This window comes from Nicotiana attenuata, chromosome 1 (genome assembly GCF_001879085.1).
Source record: "Nicotiana attenuata strain UT chromosome 1, NIATTr2, whole genome shotgun sequence".
Lineage (NCBI taxonomy): Eukaryota > Viridiplantae > Streptophyta > Magnoliopsida > Solanales > Solanaceae > Nicotiana > Nicotiana attenuata.
Genome location: NC_031989.1, coordinates 51,747,749 through 51,772,183, shown reverse-complemented (window position 1 = coordinate 51,772,183; position 24,435 = coordinate 51,747,749). Strand labels below are relative to the sequence as shown.

General features: G+C 39.6%; 1 long non-coding RNA gene and 1 pseudogene across 1 annotated transcript; both read right to left on the bottom strand.

Moving 5' to 3' along the window:
• On the bottom strand, positions 6,614-10,327 carry LOC109235949 (annotated as a pseudogene).
• LOC109226519 lies at positions 10,515-13,913 on the bottom strand. Its single transcript, XR_002068069.1, has 3 exons — positions 13,286-13,913; positions 11,332-11,530; positions 10,515-10,992 (listed from the first exon to the last, which is right to left on the bottom strand). It is a non-coding gene; the product is annotated as an uncharacterized LOC109226519 (long non-coding RNA).

Below are 24,435 nucleotides of genomic sequence, written 5' to 3'. Positions count from 1 at the left end.
TTTAGGTATATCAAGTGTGGTCTGAAGTACATTTTGTGTTAAAGTAAAGATTTTTGTTCTTGGTATGCTTTTCTTTGTCCATGGTTTTTCTCTTTCACAGGTAATGTGATTCAGTATTTGTCATGCTTTTCAATTGTTACTATGCTGTTTGCATAATGTATATGACGGAGGAATTAAATTGGCTATTCATCTTCGCTCTTTCATTCACTCTAACATCTAATTTGGTTATTCTTTTTCATGTTAACTTCTAAAAAGCAATTGAGAGATTTAACAGTTCCTCAGAACTTTTATTTGAGTCCATATTAGAGTGAATATCTACTTTTAAATTGTTCAGTGAATTTTCTTACTGTAATCATCACACTGACCTTGAGTATGTATAACTGCATTAAGTTATACGGGACTGTACATATTATATTATGCGGGGATAGAATATGAAATAAAATATACTCCATGTATGTATTAGCAATAGGGGCATTATAGTATTAAAAGGCAAAAAATGCCCTTAAAGTAAGTAATCCCTGCATAAGGATCCCTTCATTATTAACAATTCCTACATTATTAATCATCACACAAGAGAAAAAGCACGCGGTACCTGTAAATTAGGTTATTGCTTGAGTGCTTGCAATGCCATAATATGTTGATGTATTGTCTTAATATAATACTGAAAGGTCTTGTTCCAAAACATAATTTCAATGGAATTTTTCAAAACTTCTACAATATTGTAAAGGTCCTTATTGCATTGATGTGTTGTACTGTTACAAGTATACACCATTGGAAAGGTTTGACCCCAAAACATGAATTCAAAGAGGAGGAGAAGCATGAGACTGAACCACATATCTATTCTATGCAGTTACACCATTTTGGTAAACCCTGAGGGGTAGCTCAACTGGTAAAGGCCTGAGGACAAAGTCCTTCAGGTCGCCAGTTCGAGCCCCCGCAGGGTCACTGGAGGCATTACAAACCGGCCGCGTCTCCAGGGCCCCGTGGAACTAACCGTGGTGTGCACGCATTGAAACAGCGGATCCCGGTGAGTACAGCTAGTCGGGTTCGCAAAGCGATGCCCGGGAACCACGGTTAAAAAAAAAAAAAAACACCATTTTGGTATATATTGAGGATTATCCCAGAAATGTATAAAACTTGGAGATTACCCTTGAAGCATAGCTCCCGATATGACAACAATTGCATTTATTTCTTGTCCTACTTGTACAGGCTCGAAAGGAGGTATCTTGCAATGAATTTTTTTTTGCTAAACTACTTACAATGAATTTACTACATATAATTTTGGGATTGAGTTGTAGACTGGATGACAGCTGCGAGGCTGCACTTAAAGATCTTATTTCCTAAGTACCAACTGGAGCAGTCTTTACTGGGTTGCTGAGCCGTATGAGTAGATAGAGTTCGTACTTCATAGCACTAAGTCTGAACGATCAGTTTATTATGTATTTTGATTCTGGTTGTACTTGAACTGATCAGTTGCATGTATATGCTATTCTTAACACCAGGTTAGCGTAAGAATTGGATCCCCTGTAACAGGCTATGGATCAGAAAGCAGAAACCGTGCTGCACGCCAACGCATCCCCAATAGGATATGGACTGATGAAGACGGTGTTGAGCATGTTGAGGTGAATATTTTTTCTTATGCTCCCTATCCTTTTCATTCTTTCTCTTCCAGAGTTCAGGCTATGTTGAATGTTTACTTGATATGCATCTAACTAAAGTCTATTGTATGGCTTATTTGACTATACTTATATGACAATCCCCAAATGATTTAAATTGCTTGAAGCATATACAACTCTTGATCTTGAAGTACCACTTCCTAAGTTCAATTTGTGCACATATATATCTTCCTATAACTATAAGCATGATAATGTGATAGCGAGAATTTTCAAGGTGCAACATATTCATTGGAGTTAATATGGTTGATTTTATTCACCAAATCTCTACCGACGTCAAACTTCAAGAAGCTAGTGCACAAGATTGGAATGCGAATGTTCAAGGATGTGGATTGATGCTCTCATCAGGGGAGTTAATACGCGTTGCACTCTTTTTCCCTTATAAGATTTTGTCCCACTGGGTTTTCCTTACAAGGTTTTTAACGAGGCAACCAAAGACGTATTGTTAGATATGTGTACTCTTTTTTCTTCTCTAGAATTTTTTTCCACTGGATTTTATTTAGTTAAGGTTTTACGAGGCACATTATCTGTTGAATAGACATTCAAGGGGGAGTGTTATAAATAGAATTCTATTTATGGTGAATGTCTATATTTAGAGAGATTCTAGGGTTTATTATTTGGTAACTAAGTCACTCTCTCCATATAAATAGAGGGTTCTATTCCATTGCAATTCATCTCATATCAATAAGAATTCCCTCTCTCTCTACTTTGTTCTGCAATACTCTTCTTCTTCTTTTATTGTTCATAACACCATAGTATTAGTAATACCAAGACTATTAATGTATGTATTAGCATAACTAAAGACAAAATTGTTCTTAAAGTACCCTAAAGCTAAAGAATATGGAGGGCATTTCTGTAAACAACTAATTTTCTTAAAAATTATGCAATACATTTTAATTTTTAGTACATCACACCAAACAGTAGATAAGAAATAATCTTTGCATAACTAATGCTTGCATTACTAACTCATGCATTACTAATACACCTTATTCAATACTATTCTTATATCATCTACCAAACGACCCCTAAAAGTTTTGGATTCGAGCCTATGAAGTCCTTTTCTGGAAACATTTTACCTCGCATGTGAGAGTTCTACACACAAATTCAAATTAAGGTGTTTCACTTGTCATCATGTGACTAGCTAATAGTTTGAGAAAGAACTTAATTAAACAACATCACCTACTACTTCAATTAGGTAAGAATCAAATGGGTGTAGTACAAGGACAAAGGCCCTGACGACTCCTTGATGATGGCTGAATTAGCTAAAGAGACTATGGTTATATCTCCTTTTATGAAAGCTTAGATCATTGTGCTCGGTGAAGGTTGCAGAGTAAGAAGTGAATATAACAGTTGGTTATTTTTTGATTAAATAAAATAGTTCGATTGGCTTACTTGCCATCAAACATAACAGTCTCTTGTATTTCATGCCAAAAACACAGGTTGAGTATTACTTGTTACAACTCTATTTAAAATTTAATTTTTAAAATTAACTTCAGACTGAACCTTCTCATCTTTGCTTCCTCTTCTTCAAATTTTATGATCTAAAGTTGCGCTCTGCCAATTTAACTTCATAGGTAAAGCTATGATGTTTCTGTTTACCCTTAAAATCGAATAACAATTGAATTTATACACGATTCTAAGGATACGTAGTATAAATAGATACAAAGGCGAAAAATTATATTGACGTAGAAATAAGCAATAAAAGATAGATACAACCTTCACAAATGGAGCAAATCTATTGATTTCCCATGAACCGAAAATAACGAGATTATGCAAGATAGAGCCACGGAATGAGCTGAAACTAAAAATGACAGTACATTGCTTATGAGTGTATTACAATATGTTTATCAATAGCTTAGTCTTTTCTATTTATAGGGGAAAATCTCCCCTTTTGGACATTATTCTATAGGAAAGCATGGGTCTTTCTGATTGTTGCATATCTTTACACCAATACCGTAATTTATGCTATAATAATCAATTAATGGCAAGAGTTATAGACCCTTGTCGGCTGAGCTGGCGGAGCTTTCTCCGAGGCCATTAAGAACGGGACTAATTACTAGCTCGACAAACTCGAGGGTAGGTCTGATGATCTTCGATAGCACTTTTGATTCCGATATGTATCATGTTCCGATCTCGGCCGATCGTGTCGGATATCCGAACTTTGATACCGGGACCGGTTACACTCGTGACTTTGATTTCCATTCAATCGTCGTTCCAGAAGCTCGGTCGAGCATCAAGCTCAGTTTTACCCGTATACAATTAGTCCCCTCGATTTTTGGAGAGTAAATGACAAGAAACGATTTGAATCCTCGATTTTCACTTCGAGACATCATGACGTAAGCAGCAGAGGTCACCGAAACATCCCGTCGGTACAATTTTCAAGGCATTAAATGCGCGTCAGTCGGCGGTCGTCCATCATCGAATTTGAACATCTCTTTACACGAAGAACTTGAGAGCATGTGTGTTCTTCTGCCGAGATTCCGAGAAGAAGCGCTCGCACCAGAAAGCAGGCCCGGAGACACCTATCTGTGTAAAAGCCTCCTACAATAGCCTCACCGCATTAGCAGGATTAGCCAAAACGTCCTCCTCGGGGACGACGATTGAGCCCTGGCGTAGACCTGAATTCAATAAAAGAGAAGGGTCAAACATCTTCCTTATATGAAAAGGTAAAAACATGATGAGTTCGACTTACCATAATTTTCGGCCTTCCACCCGTATTTAAGGGACATTTCTTTTCACATGTGGGTTTAGAGCGTAGTAACGTCTAAGATTTTCTGAACCCATTGGTCCAAGCTTTCAACTCTAGGTGGAACCCACCGAGTCGCTGAAACAAGTAAAAGAAGAAGGGTCAATAACGAGGAGGAATGATCTTTAACAGAAGAAAAACTAATGGTAGACTTAAGAGTGCGATTCCATAATTCTGGAAAGGTTGGAGCCGTGGCCGGGATGATGTCACTAGTGGTGACTGAAATGAACTGTTCTATCTCCCCACGATCGTTGTCAACATCCATGCTGGATAGCAGAGCATGGTTGCCACGCTTGCTGATCATTCCCCCCGGAAGATCTCATCACTAGAGGTAGGGATAGCTCCTCTCCCGTCTCCGGGCACATGCGTCGAAGACAAGCGATTGTTCTCCATACGAAAGGACATACTTGGGCCAAGCACACCTGGTAGCGAAGGCAGAACTCCACGATGACGGAGCCAAACTTTCTACTCAAAGAAACGCTCCCAAAGTGAAGGGATGTGTAAAAATACGTAAAACCCTTCTTGGATAAGATTATGCGCTCCGCCAAGTCGGGAGCGATAATATCCAAATCTTGACCTTGGCAGTCTTCCTTCACAGTAGGGATACTGGAAGGACGAATAAAGAAGGGTATACACTAACAACCCACGTATGAGGGTGAGCAGAATGATACTTTTATTCAAAATCTTTGGTAGTAACTAGACTCTTTGGGATGATGGTACTCACTGATACCTTTATTTTTTTAAGAACTAGAATTTCTGGAAGAAAAGAAAGTTTTCTCTCAAAAAAGAAAGTTAAAGAAATGTTAAAGACGAAGTATAAGTTGAGTAAAGAAAGTTTGAGAAATTTAAAGTATTATGAATTGTAAATGAAGGAGGTTGAAGCGTACAAGTAAAGGTATATGCGGCTAAATTCGTGGTCATAATTACCTCGCTTACCGGTAAAAGTGATGCTAAATCGCAGGATGACGCGTTTTCGGGACATTAAATACGGCGAGATGTGCGTCTAATCAACCGTCAGAAACTTTTCAGAGGGGTCAGTGAAATTCCCGCCGAAGAAGATGCTTCTACCAACTTCCCGGTGACACAAAGTTATTGCACCAGAAAGCAGGGGAACTATCTGTATAGAGTAAAATATGTTTATATAAAATGATAACATGAGGAAGTGACACATGGAGCCGAACACAGAAGATAGTTGAATGCGAAGACAACGATCCCATCTGTTACCAGAGAGAATGATACTCATAAAGATGAAATACATGCCTTTTACCCCGGTAGCATTTAATGAGGAATATTCTACAGCATTAAGTACACGGCTCGTTACAAGGAATATGGCATTCACTGCTTGTTAAGTTTAACAACATACTCAATGGTCCTCATAATTGACATTAAAGATGGTGTTGATCCTAGGACCGTGTTCCCTAGGTACAATTATAAATAGTGAGCTTTATTACCATTGTAGGTGACAAAAAAATTCTGCCAAACATACGCTACATTTTATTCAAAGCTCAATATAATTTTATCTTCTTGTTTATCGATATCGTTGCTATTGTCCCCGGAGACATAAACTATGTATAAATTTAACTGTACCATTTTACGGGTAAACAAACTTCAAAGTACTAATAATTACCTATTGAAGCTGAATACGCACACATATGTAATGCAAATATACTTATCATGATTTCTAGCTCCACCCCTATTCATTAAAACAGCTTACTTCGTTATAAAATCTTCCGATGGGTGTTTGGGATTGGTTTTGGGGGGGGGGGGGGGGGGGGGGGGGGGGGGGGGGGGGGGGGGAGGATGGGATTAAAGATATCTATTAACACAGTACCCATGCAAATATTTAAAAGTCGAAACGAGATAAAAAGGGAACTTATCAACAAATTCATGAGCATTATCTAAATCCTCTGACGTTCAAGGGGAAAGCAAGGTGATGCCAATAAACTTAAAACAAGGGCTTCGTTCCATTTAATATAGCGAGCAAATAGAAAAGAAAATCCATTTCCGAGGTTATAGAGAAAACCTTAGCATACATGATTTATGGTAAATGAGCTAGCAACAATTTCTAACTTGCTTCAAGCTGTGCCATCTCGAAACATTTACTTCTCCACAGTAGTTAGCATGTTCATCATATGCATCCTGTTTTTGGTCAGGCAAACAGAACAGAAAACACATGTAGCAAAACAACCATGACTAGAAACTGAAATACCAGACAAACCTTTGATGTCATTAGTTCAAAGTACAAGGCACAATCAAAAGCATAAGTAGGATACATGAAGGCTCCATACCGATGCTTTTCCATAATAAATTACTTTCTAGTAAGGGGGGTTGGGGCAACTATGGGCACCCAAAAAAGTCCAAGCCCTAAATAGAAGCAGAGAGTACAACATAATAGAAGCATAGAGTACAACATCAATCTCCAAGTAGTGGTACCGACCTACATGTAGGGGTACAACTTACTCAAGGAGAGGATTAAGGACGGTACCTGCAAACAATAACGCGCCTGTTCCATCTTCTCTAATCAGAAAGAGAAACGGATGATCAGCAATGAAATCTACTTTCTCTCCTGAATAAGACCTTAGGCCAAACACAGCAGTGGTTGCAGCAGCAGCTTCTGTGCCCTCTTCATCTACCTCAATAACGGACTTATGAAAGATGCTAACAACACACACGCCCTTATTACAAATGGTCTCCACCATCTCGGTGAGATCATGGCCAGAGAAAGGCGATACCACGCGGAGCCCTTTCAGAACTTCAGAAGCTTCAAATCCAAAAAAAAAATTTAAATTTGGGGATACGAAATTCACCAACTCCAACCTTCGCATGTGGAAGGTGACGCTCCAAGAATTCGGAGTCTGAAGTGACTTTTTCCACCAGGCCTGGCAGGCCATCATTCGCATCAGGTAGAAAGAAATACATGGAGAAATGACGCCTATCCAAGCCATGTTTATAAGGAAGCCTCAACACCTTGAAGCCTTCATAAGCTTTTACATATCGCTTGCTCTGGCTAGTCATGAAGGGCACTTGAACGGAGGTCCCATTGAGAAGGTGGAACTCACAGTCCTTAGTCATTGATGCATTGAACTTATCACCCCAGACACCTTTGAAGTAAAGTGAGTTTGCAAAGACAAGTCTGGTTAAATGGTCAACTGCGTCAACAGGTAGAATTTCATTGACGAGACCGGCTGTCTCCTTTTCAGCTCATTGATTCACTTGATTGACCACCTCAAGAGGCTACATTACCATCAAAAATTTGTAAACCAAATATGTTTTTTCTTTAATAACCATTGTAAAACAAATATGGAGTATATGCAAAGGATTCTATTTAAGTTTCCTTTTTATTTATTTCTAACCTTTTTTTTCCTGACAGAGGGCAGAAGAACTATAGCATGCCTCCTAAGAAATGAATTTAAAACTTCTTCAATCTCCAGTGGCAATACATCAATATTTGAGACTATAGTGAATACTCAGAAGAACTATCAAAGCAAAAATTGCTAAGACCCTTAAAAAAGTCGAAGAGTATAGCATGTTTTCTAAGAAATGAATGTAAAACTCCTTCAATCTCCAGTGCATGTGGAGATAAATAAGCATAGTGAAAATATGTGAGACACCGTTCATTGGCATGCTGTTTATCGGAATTTGCACAAATTTAACCCCAGTGCTCATAGATCTATCCCCAGAGCTAAGCGAAATAAGGTAACACACAAAGATAAAGCCCAAAGTGCAACAATATTGAAACGCACCATCTCTGACCTACCTAAAAGCAGAAACGCAAATCCCTGAAGTAAAAAAAAAAAAAAAACATACTGAATTTCATATGTAAGACAAGGCTGTTTCTGTTGGCCCTATTGGTTAAAAGATGTTTCAGGTCCTAGCAATCCACAAGAACAAAAAAGCCAGGCTCCATAGGAGTAGGAAGAGTTCATAATGAAACTGTTACTTCTGGTGTCCTAGTTCACAATCCATTCACCATATTACCTGACCCAGCTAACTTGATAGTTCACAGAGCTGGAAAAATAAAATAATACTGCTACACAACTTAGCACATTATAGTATTTCAATTTAAGCTGCATACACATCCTAGGTGATTATCAGCTGCAAAATAAAGTAGGTAGAAAGTATTACAAATCCATGATACGTACTAAGTATTATAGGAAAACCAGGAAGGACAAAGAAAGAATTCACGCAATAGATTTCCTTATACAAAAACGATGCCATAAAGCAACCTCATAATTAAATCAACCAAGAATCAATCCCAAATTATTGGGTTAGAAATTCAAGAATCCTCTGTTCTAACCCATTTATTGTCTGTTCATTCAAATATTAAAAAGATCTGATTTTTACAAGCTTAGATACATTGACCCCTGCTCAAACATAGAGGAAGCTATTGTAAAAACAAAATACTAGTTGGCATCCCCTATACAATGAAGTTAATGCTTAAAATAGTAAAGCAGTTAGAGAATCATCTCCGATAGAGAAAACTTTTGTCTACCAACAAGCATCCTAAAACAGCAAAGACGAACTCTACTGAACTACCTAATCAATGGTAGGAGTATTAAAAAACTAACCTTGGACGCAAAATCAACAGAAAGAGAAGTAGCCTTGTAAACATTGTCCACAATCTGTGTGAAAGAAGGCTTCAAACTCGCACACTGATCGACCCAGACTCTGTTAGCAGCAGACAAACGAGGGCCACCATTGGGGCTACCATCAAGAAGGACACAGTCGACGAGCTGAGAAGAGAGATAGTTGATTCCAAACTAACGGTGGTGATCTTAGGCGAGAAGCAGTTGTGCTCTGCCGGAAAAATGATACTATGGAGACCGTAATAAACCGGGAAATGGAGATTTGTACTCTAGCTACAGTTTCATCTTTGAAGGTATCTCTTTCTATGTCTCGTTTGGTTCTATATTATGTGTGACCATCCTATACTTTTCATTTTAGTAAAAGTTTTTATTGGGAGGGGCAATGGTTGGTGAGGCATATAGAGGTTCAAACTCACTCGCTTTCTCTGCCCTATGCCCCTTGGTTAAAATTAAATTTTTCCAATTTCAAACTTGATTTCATATTATTTCGGGGAAGATGAATTCACTAATGGGACGGTGATAGATGCTTTGCATTTGCGGAAGGTGTAATCCTATTTTCTCTCCCTTTTGACATTTCCTTCCAATCTTATTACAACATGAAGGAAATAATTTGGTTAAAAATACTTCATATATCTGACTTCTGTTGTTTTTATTAGAGAATGATCACTTGTGTTTTTTTTTTGTTGTTGTTGTAATGATCACTCGTGTATTATGCACAATGTCAAACAATTTGTGATCTGTGATTACTCATGTCATGTTTTTACTTTGAAAAAGAAATTAGCATCAATGTTTCTAACTTATAGTGCGCCTAAATTGATTTATAAAATTATTCTACACCTGATACTTGCTTTGAAGAAAATCAACCTGTTTTCCCTTTCTGGTGCAGACTTAATTTCGCATGTTGATTTCAATTCACTCTATAAGTTTAGTTGCTTTTCTATCATGTATCAATTATGATGAAAATTAACAATTTGTTTTTTGTGACCAGTTATTCTACGGCAGAGAACTAGTTTCCTCTAGATTTATAGCACTACTAATTGGTGTAGAGTACCGAGATGCTATGCATAGGCTTTTAGGTTGTCATACTCATGTCAACATGATTCATCAAGACCTTTCATTTTTCTCCGACCTCTATACTTGTGCTCGCTGGTAGTAACTGACTTTCTAATTTTTAATTTGTTTTATATTCACATTAATTGAAAATTGCCTCAAAATTTCAAATTTCATGTGCAGATAATGGTGCAAATCCATTGCCAACAAGAGCAAATATGATTCGAGCATTCGACTGGCTTTTGCATGGCTGCAAGTCTGATGACCTGCATTTTCTTTTTTATGCCGGTCATGGAGATCAAGGGATCCCTTGGACTTCACCAACCCACCCTCACAGCACAGCCCAGCCCAGCCCGTCAATTGCTAAAGCCCGCGTGGGCTGGACTGGGCTAGCCCGGCCCCGCTCATATTGTCGGCTCTACTTTTCCAGAACCAATTTTTATGTTATGTTATAATATATGTTCTCTATAACAGCGCTTCGCTATAACATTCAAAAATATTTGGAATAAACGACGTTATAGAGAGATTTGATTGTATTTGATCAAATTCAGCCTCTCTATAAGTTACAGACTCCTAACCTCTAAAGCAAAATCTTATTACAAGCATTACCTCGTTGTTTGGGAAAGCCATGGTAAATCTAGAATGTTGCCACTAGAACAGCAATCCATTTATGCAAAAAGTTTTGCTCCTGTGGGAAGCGGCCTGACCAGCCACCTCTCATTGAGCTCGAAGTCATATATAGGACCTTCGATTATGAAGTCCAAGGGATTTATACTTTCACAAAACTCGTCCAATGAGTGCCCATTATCAAGTAGATGCTGATCTCCATGACCGGCATAAAAAAGAAAACGCATGTCATCAGACTTGCAGCCATGCAAAAGCCAGTCGAATGCTCGAATCATATTTGCTCTAGTTGGCAATGGATTTGCACCATTATCTGCACATGAAATTTGAAATTTTGAGACAATTTTCGATTAAATGTGAATATAAAACAAATTAAAAATTAGAAAGCCCAGTTACTACCAGTGAGCACAAGTATAGAGGTCGGAGAAAAATGAAAGATCTTGATCAATTGTTGATGAATCATGTTAACATAAGTATGACAACCTAAAAGCCTATGCATAGCATCTCGATACTCTACACCAATTAGTAGTGCTCTAAATCTAGAGGAAACTAGTCCTCTGCCGTAGAATAACTGGTCACAAAGAACAAATTGTTTATTTAACCCTTGCATTCATTTAAAAGCATTTTTATTTGGGGCCAGGCCCAAAATTACCTTTTCCATTCAGCAGCATATTGTTCTAGGAAGATCTCCATTTTCTGATCATCATCCATAACAACATCCAAAGCCCGTTTGGCCATACTTTTGCAGTTGACAAACCGCTGGGGTTTTATAACAGGTTCACCACTACATCATTGCTTCTTGAAAAAATCCCAAGGCGCATCTCATTATCCATAGCACCCATGTAGAGACCCTGTAACATAAACCACACATCGCATCTTAGCCACAGTCAACTCAACCAAGTCTCATCCCATTATCCCAGGATACTATTTTTGACTTATTCAAGTCTCTCATAAAAAGCCCTATGCCCCATGTTACATAACACAGTTTCTTCTTGGAGTTATCCTCAAACGTAACCTACACTCTCATAAGTAACAAACTTAAGCACAATTCAAAAGTCTCAAGAACTCATAAAGCTAAAAGTCAGACATGATGTTATACATAAATAAAGCACGAGCTGGAATAGAATGTAGTTTCACCCAATTCCAAGTAATTAGATACTTAAATCCATCTCACTTTATGTTATTAAGTTCAACTGTGTGTGAAGCATAAGGTGTTAATTTGACTCCTGTATTATATGCTCGTGATAAACAAAGTTAAGAAAGAGAAACGCAACAGCAAGGCTTGGTCACTCATTGAACCGGAAGTTCAAATATGGAAAACCGCTACTGAGACATTAGGGCATAAATTGTTTATGTCGATAAGCTGAATGCAGACCATTCGCGCTTTCCCTAGTTTTGAGTGTGGTGGTTGTAATAGGGAATCACAACGTCCACCCACCCCCCCCCCCCCCACACCCCCCCCCACACACACACACATATATATATATATATATATATATATATATATATATATTCTCAGTTGGGACCGTCACACCTCCTTTTTACTATCCGTAAGGGTATAAGGGAGTTTTTTCCAACTTAAAGTGACAATCGAAACGGGATTATTATATTATTATTCAGAGTCGCCCCTTGGGATAATTTATGGTATCCCAAGTCACCGGTTTAGAATCCCAAATCAAGGAAAGTTTGACTCTGTTTTACAGTCCGCGAAACACAGGAATCCGGGTAAGAAATTCTGCTAACCCGGGAGAAGGTGTTAGGCATTCCCGGGTTCCGTGGTTTTAGCATGGTCGCTCAACTGTTATTATTGGCCTATTATCTGATTTTGATACATGTTTTAGCCCATGGTATATTTTAACTCGTTAGCCGCTTTTAATTACTTTCAGGAAGATTCAACGTTATTTAAAACACGTCTTGAACCACGCCACATGAAATGCACCCACGGTCCACGACACATTTTATTTAACGTTGTTGAGATTTGAATTTGGGTCACATGAAATGCACACCCGAGTTTAAGGAGATTAATTTAAATTATGCGCCTAAAGCAACTACGATGTTTGAACTATTGCTAATGCAGACGATTATTGCTATGATAATATAGTGACTGATTACCAAGCAGAGACAACCAATGTTTCCATAAGCTAATCAGCAACTACACTTGGAACATAAAGCCCAGAATTCTCGTTCCTTCAACTTTGTTAAAATAATCAAGTGAGACAACGAAGGAAAGACATTCATTTTGAATGCATCAAATATTCAATATTCTGTCAAAATCTTCAATATTAACCAAAAGGAATTCAAGCAATAAAATGGTTGAAAAAGAACAACAAGAGATACGAATTTCCAGCAATTGAAATACCATTAAAACTCAACTTTCAAGTTAGTGCTTATATACCCAAATTCCCATACTAACACAGATTTGAACTAACATACACAAAGGCTCAAACTCATAAAACCAACTATAACTAATAATACAAAAAAAACTCAAAGCATACATACATAAAAAGTAAAACATTAAAGCAACAGTGACATGGATAGTGACATAAATCTGAAATGCTCGAATCATAGAGAAATGAATTGGAGTAGTGAAAAAAAGAAAGAGCCACCTTAATTGCTGAAAATCTTCAAAACGTGTACATCGCAAAAGAGTATCCAAAAATAGCAGTCCTCAACCGAGCTACGGACCATAAACTAGAACCGGAATCGCAACGCCGAACCACTCAACTCAACCAGATTTGGGATGGTGATTTCGGGCTGGTTTTTGCATTGGTTTTGAGGTGATCTTTTCGGTGGAATTTGCAGCGCCTCTCAGTTGTTGTTTCGGCTCTTTTCAGGGCTGATTCGGCAGCTGATTGCAACAGATTTCAACTGCGTTTTGGGGTGTCTCGAGGTTGGATTTGATTGCTGATTTTTGGGTGTTTACGGCTGAAAATGATGGAAGCTTAGCTGGTTTTGATGGCTTTTACATTGCTGATTTTTCAGCAACTATAGAAGGTTTTGTTGGTGGTGTTTGGAGTAAGTTGCAAGGGTGTTTTAAGCTGGAATTTGGGGCTGTTTCATGGTTGATTTTCGTAGCTTTTGGGGTTGAAATTTGGGCTGTAATGGAGTGTCTATGGCTGATCTTTGAATGAAGAAGGAGGCTCTCTATTTTTTGTGTGTATTTTCAGCTCTCCAATGTATTGCGGCGCTGATTCCTCCAGATTTTTAGGCGTTACTGAGTGTAGGTTAAGGTTATTTGTTGTATTTTCAGCTTATTGCTCTTAGGTCCTTAGCGTATTTTTATTTGTTTTTTGTTCCAAAGAACAGTTTAGAAGGTTTCCTAGAGTTAGCTTAATGGGTATTGGGCTTAATAAGCTAATCCGAATTAGGCCTAAAAATGGGTCACTTGAATCCAAATTTTATTCTTTTTTCGCGAATGAGCCTAAAAATACGATCTCATTTATTAATTAATCCTACTTAAATAAAATAACCATTAAAATAAGACTGGCCGTTAAAACAAAACTATTTTTGGTATTTTTCAAGATTAAAAGTGACTACAAAAACATTAATGAACCTATTTTTTTGTAATTTTTGTTTTCTTGTAATAACATAAAGTAAAAGAGTAAAAATGAGTTGAAATAGCAATATAGGCCTAAATTAAATATTTACGTGCTAAAATATGAAAAATCTTGGGGAGGGTCAAAAATTACATGTCTACAGCTGCCCCTCTTTGACTGGAAACGCGAAGAGTTTTCGGACAAAGAACGACTAGACAGGTTTTTTGACCCGACCCTTATTTAAGGAGACCAAAACTAAGAGAAAAGGGGAATGTGACCGAGCCCTGGTATCTGAGCTGCCTACATATCCTTGGCTATAAAGGAATCAGGCCACGTGTAGTTCAGAAGTGAGTGAGATGATAGAGTATACCGAGGTGGAGAGCCGATCGAGGTGCCATTCCGTCGAGGTTCCAGTCCGCGGTCCTGTTATTACATCAACATCAAAAAATGGAAAAAGACTGACTAAGCCTATCAACTACGAGTTACAAGATTCCTATCTATAAGTCTTCTGAAGCTTGATCTTGAGTCTTGAATGGTTCTTCATGCAGACTTTGGATTTGAACCTTGACGTTTGCTAGTTGCAGGTGCTAGTTCATTCTTCCTCAGCTTTTCTGATCAAAACCAGACATGCAGTGCTTGTGACCTCAGCCATGTCTTGAGCGGCTCACATCTTTCATCAACTTCTGCATTTGGATTCACTTCTTGCTATTTTTTTTTATTCTGGATTGTGACTAACTTCTGTTGGTCATCTCGGACTATTGACTCGCATTCTTGTCGCGAGCTTCTTTTATTGCTGGCTTGAATTGTAATCTGAGATGCTTTCCCTTTTCTCCAGGTGGGCGCCTGATTGCTGAACTTGAACCGTCTTCCTTTGACCACTGTTGCATTCCCTTTGTTCTCCAGGTAGGCTCCTGATTTCCAACATTTGAATTATCTTCCTTTCCTCCGAAACTTGCCTTGTTCTCCCTTTGTTCTCCAGGTGGGCGCCTGATTGTCGAACTTCCTTTGAACATTGTTGCTTTCCTTTGTTCTCCAGGCGGGCTCCTGATTGTTGTCTTCCTTTAAACATTGCTGCTTCCCTTCGTTCTCCAGGTGGGCTCCTGATTACCAACACTTGCGCTGATTTTCCTCAAAACTTGAAATGCCTCCCTTTGTTCTTCAGGTGGGCTCCTGATTGCTGAACTCCTTTGAACCTCGCTGCTTCCTTTCGTTCTCCAGGTGGGCTCCTGATTGTTGTATTCCTTTGAACATTGCTGCTTCCCTTCGTTCTCCAGGTGGGCTCCTGATTACTATCTTCCTTTGAACATTGCTGCTTCCCTTCGTTCTTCAGGTGGGCTCCTGATTACCAACACTTGAATTGCTGCTTCCCTTCGTTCTCCAGGCGGGCTCCTGACTACCAACACTTGGACTGCTTCCCTTCGTTCTCCAGGTGGGCTCCTGATTACCACACTTGCGCTACTTTCCTCGAACTTGACTGCTCCTTCGTTCTTCNGTAGCTCTGATTGCTGAACTCCTTTGAACCTTGCTGCTTTCTCTGTTCTTCAGGTGGGCTCCTGATTGCTGAACTCCTTTAAACCTTCACTACTACAAAAAAGACCTTTAGCGGCAATACAAAACGGCTTTAGAGGCAATAACAATAGCCGCTAAATCTTTTACCAGCCATTACGGTTTTGCCGCTGATGTTGGGGTCAACAAAGCCTTTAGCGGCTTTTCTCGCAAAAGCTGGTAAAGGGTATGATTTATTGCCGCTAAAAATTATTACCTTTAATGGCAATTGTTTGCGGCAATTATAATGGCTACTAAATCCGATCCAAAACGGCCAACTATACCTCTTTAGCATCTATTTTTATAGCCGCTAAATTCAAACTAATTGCCGCTAAAGGTTCGCATCTCTAACGGCAATTGTTTGTGGCTATTATAGTGGCTACTAAATCCAATCCAAGCGGCTAATTATACTTCTTTACCATCCATTTGTATAGCCGCTAACTTCAAAATAATTGCCGCTAAGGTTCGCATCTCTAACGGCAATTGGCAATTATATTGGCTACTAAATCCAATCCAAACGGCTAATTATACTTCTTTACCATCCATTTTTATAGCCGCTAAATTCAAAATGATTGTCGCTAAAAGTTCGCATCTTTAATGGCAATTATTCTATTGCAATTAAAAAGGCAATACTATCCCTTCTTAAAACATCTTAATTTGCCCTTTAGAGTCCATTTTAATAGCTAATAGTTTAACTAAATTGCTGCTAATAATCAATAGCTTTAAAAGTCATAAATGATAATAACAATAATTTGGCCACAATTAATAATATATAGTTACTACATTTGTATAGAATATGACCCAAATAATAAAATATATTAATATTAATTAAAAAAACATAATATATCTCATAAAATCTTAACAAACAAAAGAAAGTATTAATCAAAAATATTAATATCACAGTAACTTAAAACATAAAAATATATTGTTTGGACTAAATAGCAATGTCATCATTGTAATAATCCAGAATGATGGTCTTCAAATGATTTCCACAACTTTTCATCATTTTGAAATCTTTCAACCACTAAATTATCGAACACCAGACTGTATGACCTGAAATTATAAAATAATTGTGTTAAAGGATAAAGTATATACATGAAGTGCTGAAATAGGAGACTAGTTGTAACGACCCGACCGGTCGTTTTGAGCTCTAGCACGTCGTTCAGCAGTCCGAGGCCATAAACAGCTTCATTTCAGGTATTATGACTTGTACGCGTGGTCGGAATTAAGTTTCGGGGAAGTTCAGAGTTGATTTGGAAAGAGAATTCTCATTTCGGAAGCCTTAAGTTGAAAGAATTAACTAGGATTGGAATTTTGAGTAAACGACCTCGAAATCGGCATCCGAAGGTTCCAGCAGATTCGTATGATGATTTCGGACTTGGGCGTATGCCCAGATCAGGTTTTGGATGACCCGGGAGCGTTTTGGCGCCTATTGTGGAAAGTAGCATTTTGAAAGAAATTTCATAAGTTTGGGTTGGAGTGCATTTTAGTGATATCGATCTCTGTTTGGGAGTCCGAGTCTGGGAGCAGCTCCGTATGGTGATTCTGGAGTTGGGAGCGCGATCGGAAGTGAATTCGGAGGTCCGTAGGTCATTTTGGAGCCATTTGGCTAAAGATAGAAATTTGAAGGTTTTTGAGAAATTTGACCGGAAGTGGACTTTTTGATATCGGGGTCGGAATCCGATTCCGAAAGTTGGAGTAGGTCCGTAATGTCGAATATGACTTGCGTGCAAAATTTGAGGTCAATCGGACGTGATTTGATAGGTTTAAGCATCGAAAGTAGAAGTTGGGAGTTCTAAAGTTCATAAAGCTTGGATTAGGGATTGATTCATGATTTTAGCGTTGTTTGATGTGATTTGAGGCCTCGAGCAAGTCCGTAATGTGTTTTGGGACTGGTTGGTGTGATTGGTCGGGTTCCCGGGGGCCTCGGGTGGGTTTCGGGTTGTATCGCGCTCTTATTTGATGTTTGAACGTCGTTTCTTTGGACATAAAGGGGTGCCATATTAAGCAAATGAGCTCCAAATTAAGTTTTTATTGAGCCATTAGATCCGTATCGTAATTTCGGAGCCAAAGCAAAAAGAATCGTCGAATTTGGACATCGTATGAGGGAGTTATGCTCATTTCCGTATCGAGAAAAGTGTTGGTTGCTGTCATAACCGCAGATGCGGAATTGCGCGGTCAAATTTCCGCAGATGCAGAAATTGCTGGAGGCAGAGAGGTTTCTTTAATAATCGAAGTTTGGCTCATTTTCACTTTATTTCTTCCATGGGAGCCGATTTTGGAGCAACTTTGGAGTGCCATTTCCATCACCAAGCATGAGGTAAGTGATTTCTACTAGTTTTGAGTATATACAAGGTTTATATATGGATTTAGACTTGGAATATTGTAGAAAACATGAGGTTTGAGGGAAAACCTAGAAAACTAGTATTCTTGGATTTTGACCACGATTTTGGGCATGGAATTTAGAGAAAATCATATATTTTAGTTCGTGAGGCCATGGGTAATCTCTATCTTCGAAAAATTTTGGATTCCGGGCACGTGGGCCCGAGGGCATTTTTGTCAACTTTTCGATCGGGGTTAGGAATTGTTATAAATTGGATTATAATGAGTACCTTAGCATATATTAATGGATTTACATAATTATTGGCTAGTTTTGGAGCGTTGTGCATCGATTCGAGTCTTCGGAAGGGTGTGGAATGCCGGTTATCGACCTTCGGAGCGAGGTGAGTCTCCTTTCTAACCTTGTAAGAGGGAATTGTCCTCATAGGCGAATTAATTGGTTATGTGCTCCTATTTGTGGGGGCTACGCACGCACGAGGTGACGAGAGTCCGTGCGTAGCTACTATTATGCTATTGTCCGGGTAGTATAGGACCCAAAAGCATGCTATACTTGGATTAACTGTAACTTATTGACAGCTCGAATTGCTTAAACCACATCGAATTAATATATAAATTTCAAAAAGGATTAAACTTCTTTTCTTAAATTGTTAAAAGAGAAAGTGGCTTTTATTTGAATAAATATTCCCCGATAAATTCTTAATTGGCTATCTGAGCATGTATTTCTATGTGAACCTGCATCGCATGCATGATTCGCGAGCAGGGTGATTGTTTAATTTATGTTGATCGCGTCGCATGGATAGTTCGTGAGCGGGGGAATAGATGCATCTATGGTTCGCGCCGTTCGACCCTCGATAGTGCACAGTTTATATTTCTATTAGAGCGGGCCGTCGACCTCGGCATGATTTGCACATGCTTGTATTGCCTTCCTTGAAACTTATTGAAGTTGTTGCTGCCTCTTTCTGGCTTAAGAATATACGCATAAACGATGAAAAGGAATGATTTCCTATAAAAGAAAGAATTATTTATTTGCTTCAACCCATTGAATTATAATCATGTTTAAAAAAATTCACGAATTAATATACTATGGATATACCATCATTGGACCATTAGTAAGTGTCGAAGTCGACCATCTCGTCTCTACTTCTTCGAGTTTAGACGGGATACTCATTGGGTACACGTTGTTTTCGTACTCCTACTACACTTCTGTGCATTTTTGTTGCACAGGCATATGCATCTCTAGTGGCCTACTGGGCGTAGCAGCACGGATGATACGGAGACTTAGGTGAGCTGCACTTCTCGAGGCGATTCGCAGCCAGCAGAGTCTCTTTCACTTTTCTGTATTTATTTCTGTCCAATATTGTATTCCGGACGATTGTTGTATTACATTATTTCTTAGAAATTGCTCATGCACTTGTGACACCGGGTTCTGGGAGGATTTTTGGATTATTAAATGTTAAGCTTTGTTAAAGACTTCGCGGTTGTTTCTGTAAATTTTATTGTTCGTTATTTAATGTATAAAGAAAAAAAATGATTCTAGACAATACAAAACTTGGAATTTAATTAAGTATTTTGGTTGGCTTGCCTGACAGCGGTGTCCGGCGCCACCACGACCCTCAATGGATTTTGGGTCGTGACAACATGGTATCAGAGCACTAGGTTCCTAGGGTCTCACGAGTCATGAGCAAGTCTAGTAGGGTCACGTGGATCGGTACGGAGACGTCTGTACTTATCCTCGGGATGCTGCAGGACTGTTAGGAGTATTTCCCTTCTTGATTCCTTATCGTGCGACTTGATCCTTGGGGGCGTATGCCTTTAATTCATTCCTACTCAATCTTACCCGACGCGAACCGCTTGTTATAAATCGAAAATTAAAGAACCGTAATGGTACTACAGATGTGATAACGGGATGTTTTTCCTGGTATAGCTTATCGGATTATTATCGTCACTTTATGGAAGAATATTTTATTTTTTCAGCCTAGTAGCGCTACTTCTGAGGTCTCTGAGGCTAGGCACAAGTTTCCATGATGCTTATGAACTATTGTTCCGCAGCATTGATATGATGGTAGGACATTTGACTACTTGTCGGGGCGGTGAATGGCTTGATGGGAAGTTTACTCAATGCATGATTTAGAGATTCGGTATTTTATTCCCGGCGGGGAAAAGGCAATCGGGCTGAGAGTGTTCAGGTTTGGGTTGATGGGGTAACGGGAGGTATTTGTGAGCGTGGTGGAGTTTTTCTTCTACGATGAGGTGTCATTGTCCTTATTGAACGTACCAAGCTCGCTGGTGTTATGACCTTCTACAATTCGCCTTTGGGGCAAGCTATTGTTAAATAGTATTAAAAATGCGGCTGTCAGATATCACAGGGTGCGGTAGTTCAGTATTGAATCGGTGTATCTAATGTCGACGGCTCGAGAAAGATGATCTTCAAAAAGGTTTAAAATTAGTAGCGACAGTGGGTACAAGTGCTACGAAGGTAGATTTTATTTAAGGAAACAATTGAGCAGCAAAGTATGAGGAAGGACATGTGGAAAGTGTCAGACGGTGGCTAAAATTCTTAGAAGGCCAGGTGTATGAAGCAAAGGTCAAGTAGTTGATTAAAGAAGTGAGTTTGCCCAAAGTGGCAGAGTGGCGGATGTTGCATATGGGCTTGGTGGTAGGATGATTACGCACCTTAAGGAGAGTTTGGAATGATTTGGGATTTTAGTGGCTGGCGATTGAAGTCTACGGGTTTAATTGGAAGTATGGGCTAATATGCAGCAAAGAGATCGGTCGTCCGAATGTGGTTGATGATTCAGAGTATAAAAAGGGGGTTTTACAGAAAGAATACGAGAATGTAGGCGGTTGATTGCGCAAGGTTATGTCAATAAGAGATAAGGAATCCCGGTGAGTTCCAGAGTTGTGTAATAGTGGCTTTAAGCTAAGTGGGAGAGTCCCACCGCCTATGATTGGGTTGCATGGTTAACCACTTACGAGGTTTTCAGGTTGTTAGCATATTTCTGGGTTATTTCGGCTACGGGAAAAGAACATAAGTGGTAATTTGAGCAAATGAATTGTTAAAGGGTGCTATGGTTGTCCTTATTGGCTCATGTTCAGACTTGGGGAAGGATTCAAGACTTATGCCTTGTATGGATGCGGGTTTCGAGGGGAGTGATTCCGCCGGGTGCCTCGTCGAGAGGGTATTCATGTGTTATACGATTTATGGAGTTGATTATATTCGGGACCAAGTCAGAGCGGTGGTTCTCAGCAACAGTCCTAATGGATTCAAAAACAAGTAAAGTATGGTGCCTAATGATTTCGAGCCTATAAGTACAGTTAAGAATCAAGCTTTTGCAGCATGCTTATGAGTGGAGGCCCAGAATGTTCTATGATGTTTTGACTTGCAGTGTAGCACTTGAGAGAAAGAAGAGAAAGGACTTCGGATTCGTAGAAGGATTAGAAGAATGGGCATATCAGTTGAGGGTGCGAATGTGCGCACAAGGAAGGTATGAAATGGTTCATGGGATTTGAGACAGCATGGCCTCGCGGTTCCAGGTCACTCGGGGTGAGTGCGGATGGAGTGTGTTATGTGTTGAAAGGAGTTATTGTTATTACTAAGGCAATCGGGGTCAATCGAAGGAAAATATATTGTTTAACCACAGTTGAGTTGGCGTATTGGTGGTTGAGGTCAGTTCCTTCAGCGTGATCAAGTTATGCATGTGATTTGTGGTTGTACGTGTGAGGCTTGTCGGTCGCCGTAATTAATGTTGTTCAGAAGCATTCTTCTGTTATAGATTGTGATGTGTAGGCAGATCCCGGAAGGGCTATGGTGGCTTAGACCACTACTTAGATGTTTGCCTATACTACGGTTATGAGAATTTACCTGTGTGTTGCTATGGTTCTCCTGAAGTGAGTCTAGTGAAAAGATTTTATTGGCACGTTGGGTGCAGTGAGTGGTATGGAATTTGAAGTGAGGATTAAGGTTGCAGTTCGGTGCTGACAAGGATGTCACGAGCTCGGATGAGCAGGAAAGGAGTTTCGATGTTTAAAGTGAGTTGGTATTGTCGTCAGTATCACCTGAGATCGGTGTTTTGTGAAAAAGGCTTTGCATCCTGGTTAAGGATTCCTGATCGCTTTTCAGCGTTAGTGCGGCTGGTGGTTTGGATGTGCGGACCCGTTATTCATTTCGGAAGGTTGTGGGAGCGTGTCCCACAGGAAGATTGTATAAGTGTGACATGTAGTCACTTGATTGATTAAAGATTTAAACCAAGTATGACGATTGTGGTAATATCATTGATTTGAGAATTTATGCCTGGAGGGCACTCTGTTTATTGGGTTATGGACTGTGGAGGTTCGCCCCGGTTATGAGGGTTGTTCTTATGTGTTATGAGAAAAGGGGAGTTATTATGGACCTTTGAAAGGTTATTAGCCTAGTTGGTGCAATCAAAAATCGGCTTGAGATCAGTGGATTGATTTAAAATGTGAACAGGGCTTTATATCAGGCCAGATGTGTTCAACTCAGCAATACGCTCCTTATGGAAGGGAGTCAGGGTGTTATTTCGTTGTTAGCTATTTCATGTAATGATGTATTGCCTCGTGCGAGTTGTGAGACCGGCTTGGTGAATTTTTATGTGTTGAGGTTTCCACATAGAGATGAGGTTATTGAGCAGGATGGCTCTTGAGATTCAGATCATATATCGCACTTCAATTGTGCTCGAGTTTGGGAATTAGCGTTATATGTCTCCCCAGGGAATGGTATTATACACTTAGCGTGTTTAAGACTGATATTCAGTATTTGTATGTGTAATGAGCAATTTAGCTCGATGTACATCTCCTTATGTGACTTCCATGTGTGGTCGGGTGGCACGCCGCCATGGGTATATTATTTGGATCGGTGGCACGCCGCTATGGTTCATGTTGCTGTGGATCGGGTGGCCGCCGCCATGGTTATGAGTGCTCGGATCGGTTGGTGCCGCAACATGTGATGTTCAGTAGCGTTCCCCATATCTGTCTATTGTGTTCTGTTTCCTACTTTTCTGAAGGATGCCTCATATTAGCTGTGGCGCCCCTCGCATGCATGATTTGCGAGCGGGGTAATTGAAATTCTTTTCAGAGTTCCATTTTCCTTTTGTATCGCATTCTGTTGGTAGCCTATTGGCACATTGTGGCATCATATGAGACTTTTGTCATGTCGGGGTGGCTTATTGCCTGAGCAGCTTCGTACTGGTGAGCGAGATTGTTGGATTTAGGATCAGTGAATCTGTATTAACGTGAAATGACTTATTAAGGAGAAACGATATTATTTTGTTCGGAATGAAGGTAATGTTTCTTCAGAAGTATAACTCAAGATTTGTTGACTCGGCAGTTGATTATGAATTTCCTGCACATCTCTTCCGTTGTGGCGGCAATTGTAAGAGTTAGAGTAAGACTGTGTATGTCATGGGGTGCAATGGGAGCATCAATTGTGGAATTTTGACCTAAGTTATCAGAAAATGTTATTGTGGTCCGGTGAGTAAAGTGATGCTAGGTGTGAATTCACAAAGTTATGCAGCATGTTGGTCAGCGCGTTAGTGATTGATATGGTGATCTTATGTTGGATACAGGTCGGGCATAGATTTGGATGTTGGAATTGGGCTCCTAAGGCTTATTTGCTTGAATAAAAGTGGAATATCTTCAGAATTGATCGAGCTGAGGTGCTCAACTGAGTTGTTGGTAGCAGCGGAAGGTGCTGAGAAGGTTAAACAGTGATTTCAGACTACTTCAGTGTAGTTCTCAGCACGTTCGAGGACGAACGCTATATTAAGTGGGAGAGAATGTAACAACCCGACCGGTCGTTTTGAGCTCTAGCACGTCGTTCAGAGTCTGAGGCATAAACAGCTCATTTTCAGGATTATGACTTGTACCGCGTGATCGAATTAAGTTTCGGAAGTTCAGAGTTGAATTGGAAAGAGAATTCTCATTTCGGAAGCTTAAGTTGAAAAATTAACTAGGATTGGAATTTGAGTAAACGACTCAGATCAGATTCGAAGGTTCCAGCAGGTTCGTATGATCGATTTCGGACTTGGGCGTATGCCCGGATCGGGTTTTGGATGACCGGGAGGTTTTTGGCGCTATTGTGGAAAGTAGCATTTTGAAAGAAATTTCATAAGTTTGGGTTTGAAGTGCATTTCAGTGATATCGATGTCCGTTTGGGATCCGAGTCTGGGAGCAGCTCGTATGGTGATTCTGGAGTTGGAGCGCGATCGGAAGTGAATTCGGAGGTCCGTAGGTCAGTTTGGAGCCATTGGCTAGGATAGAAATTTGAAGGTTTTTGAGAAGTTTGACCGGAAGTGGACTTTTGATTATCGGGTCGGCAG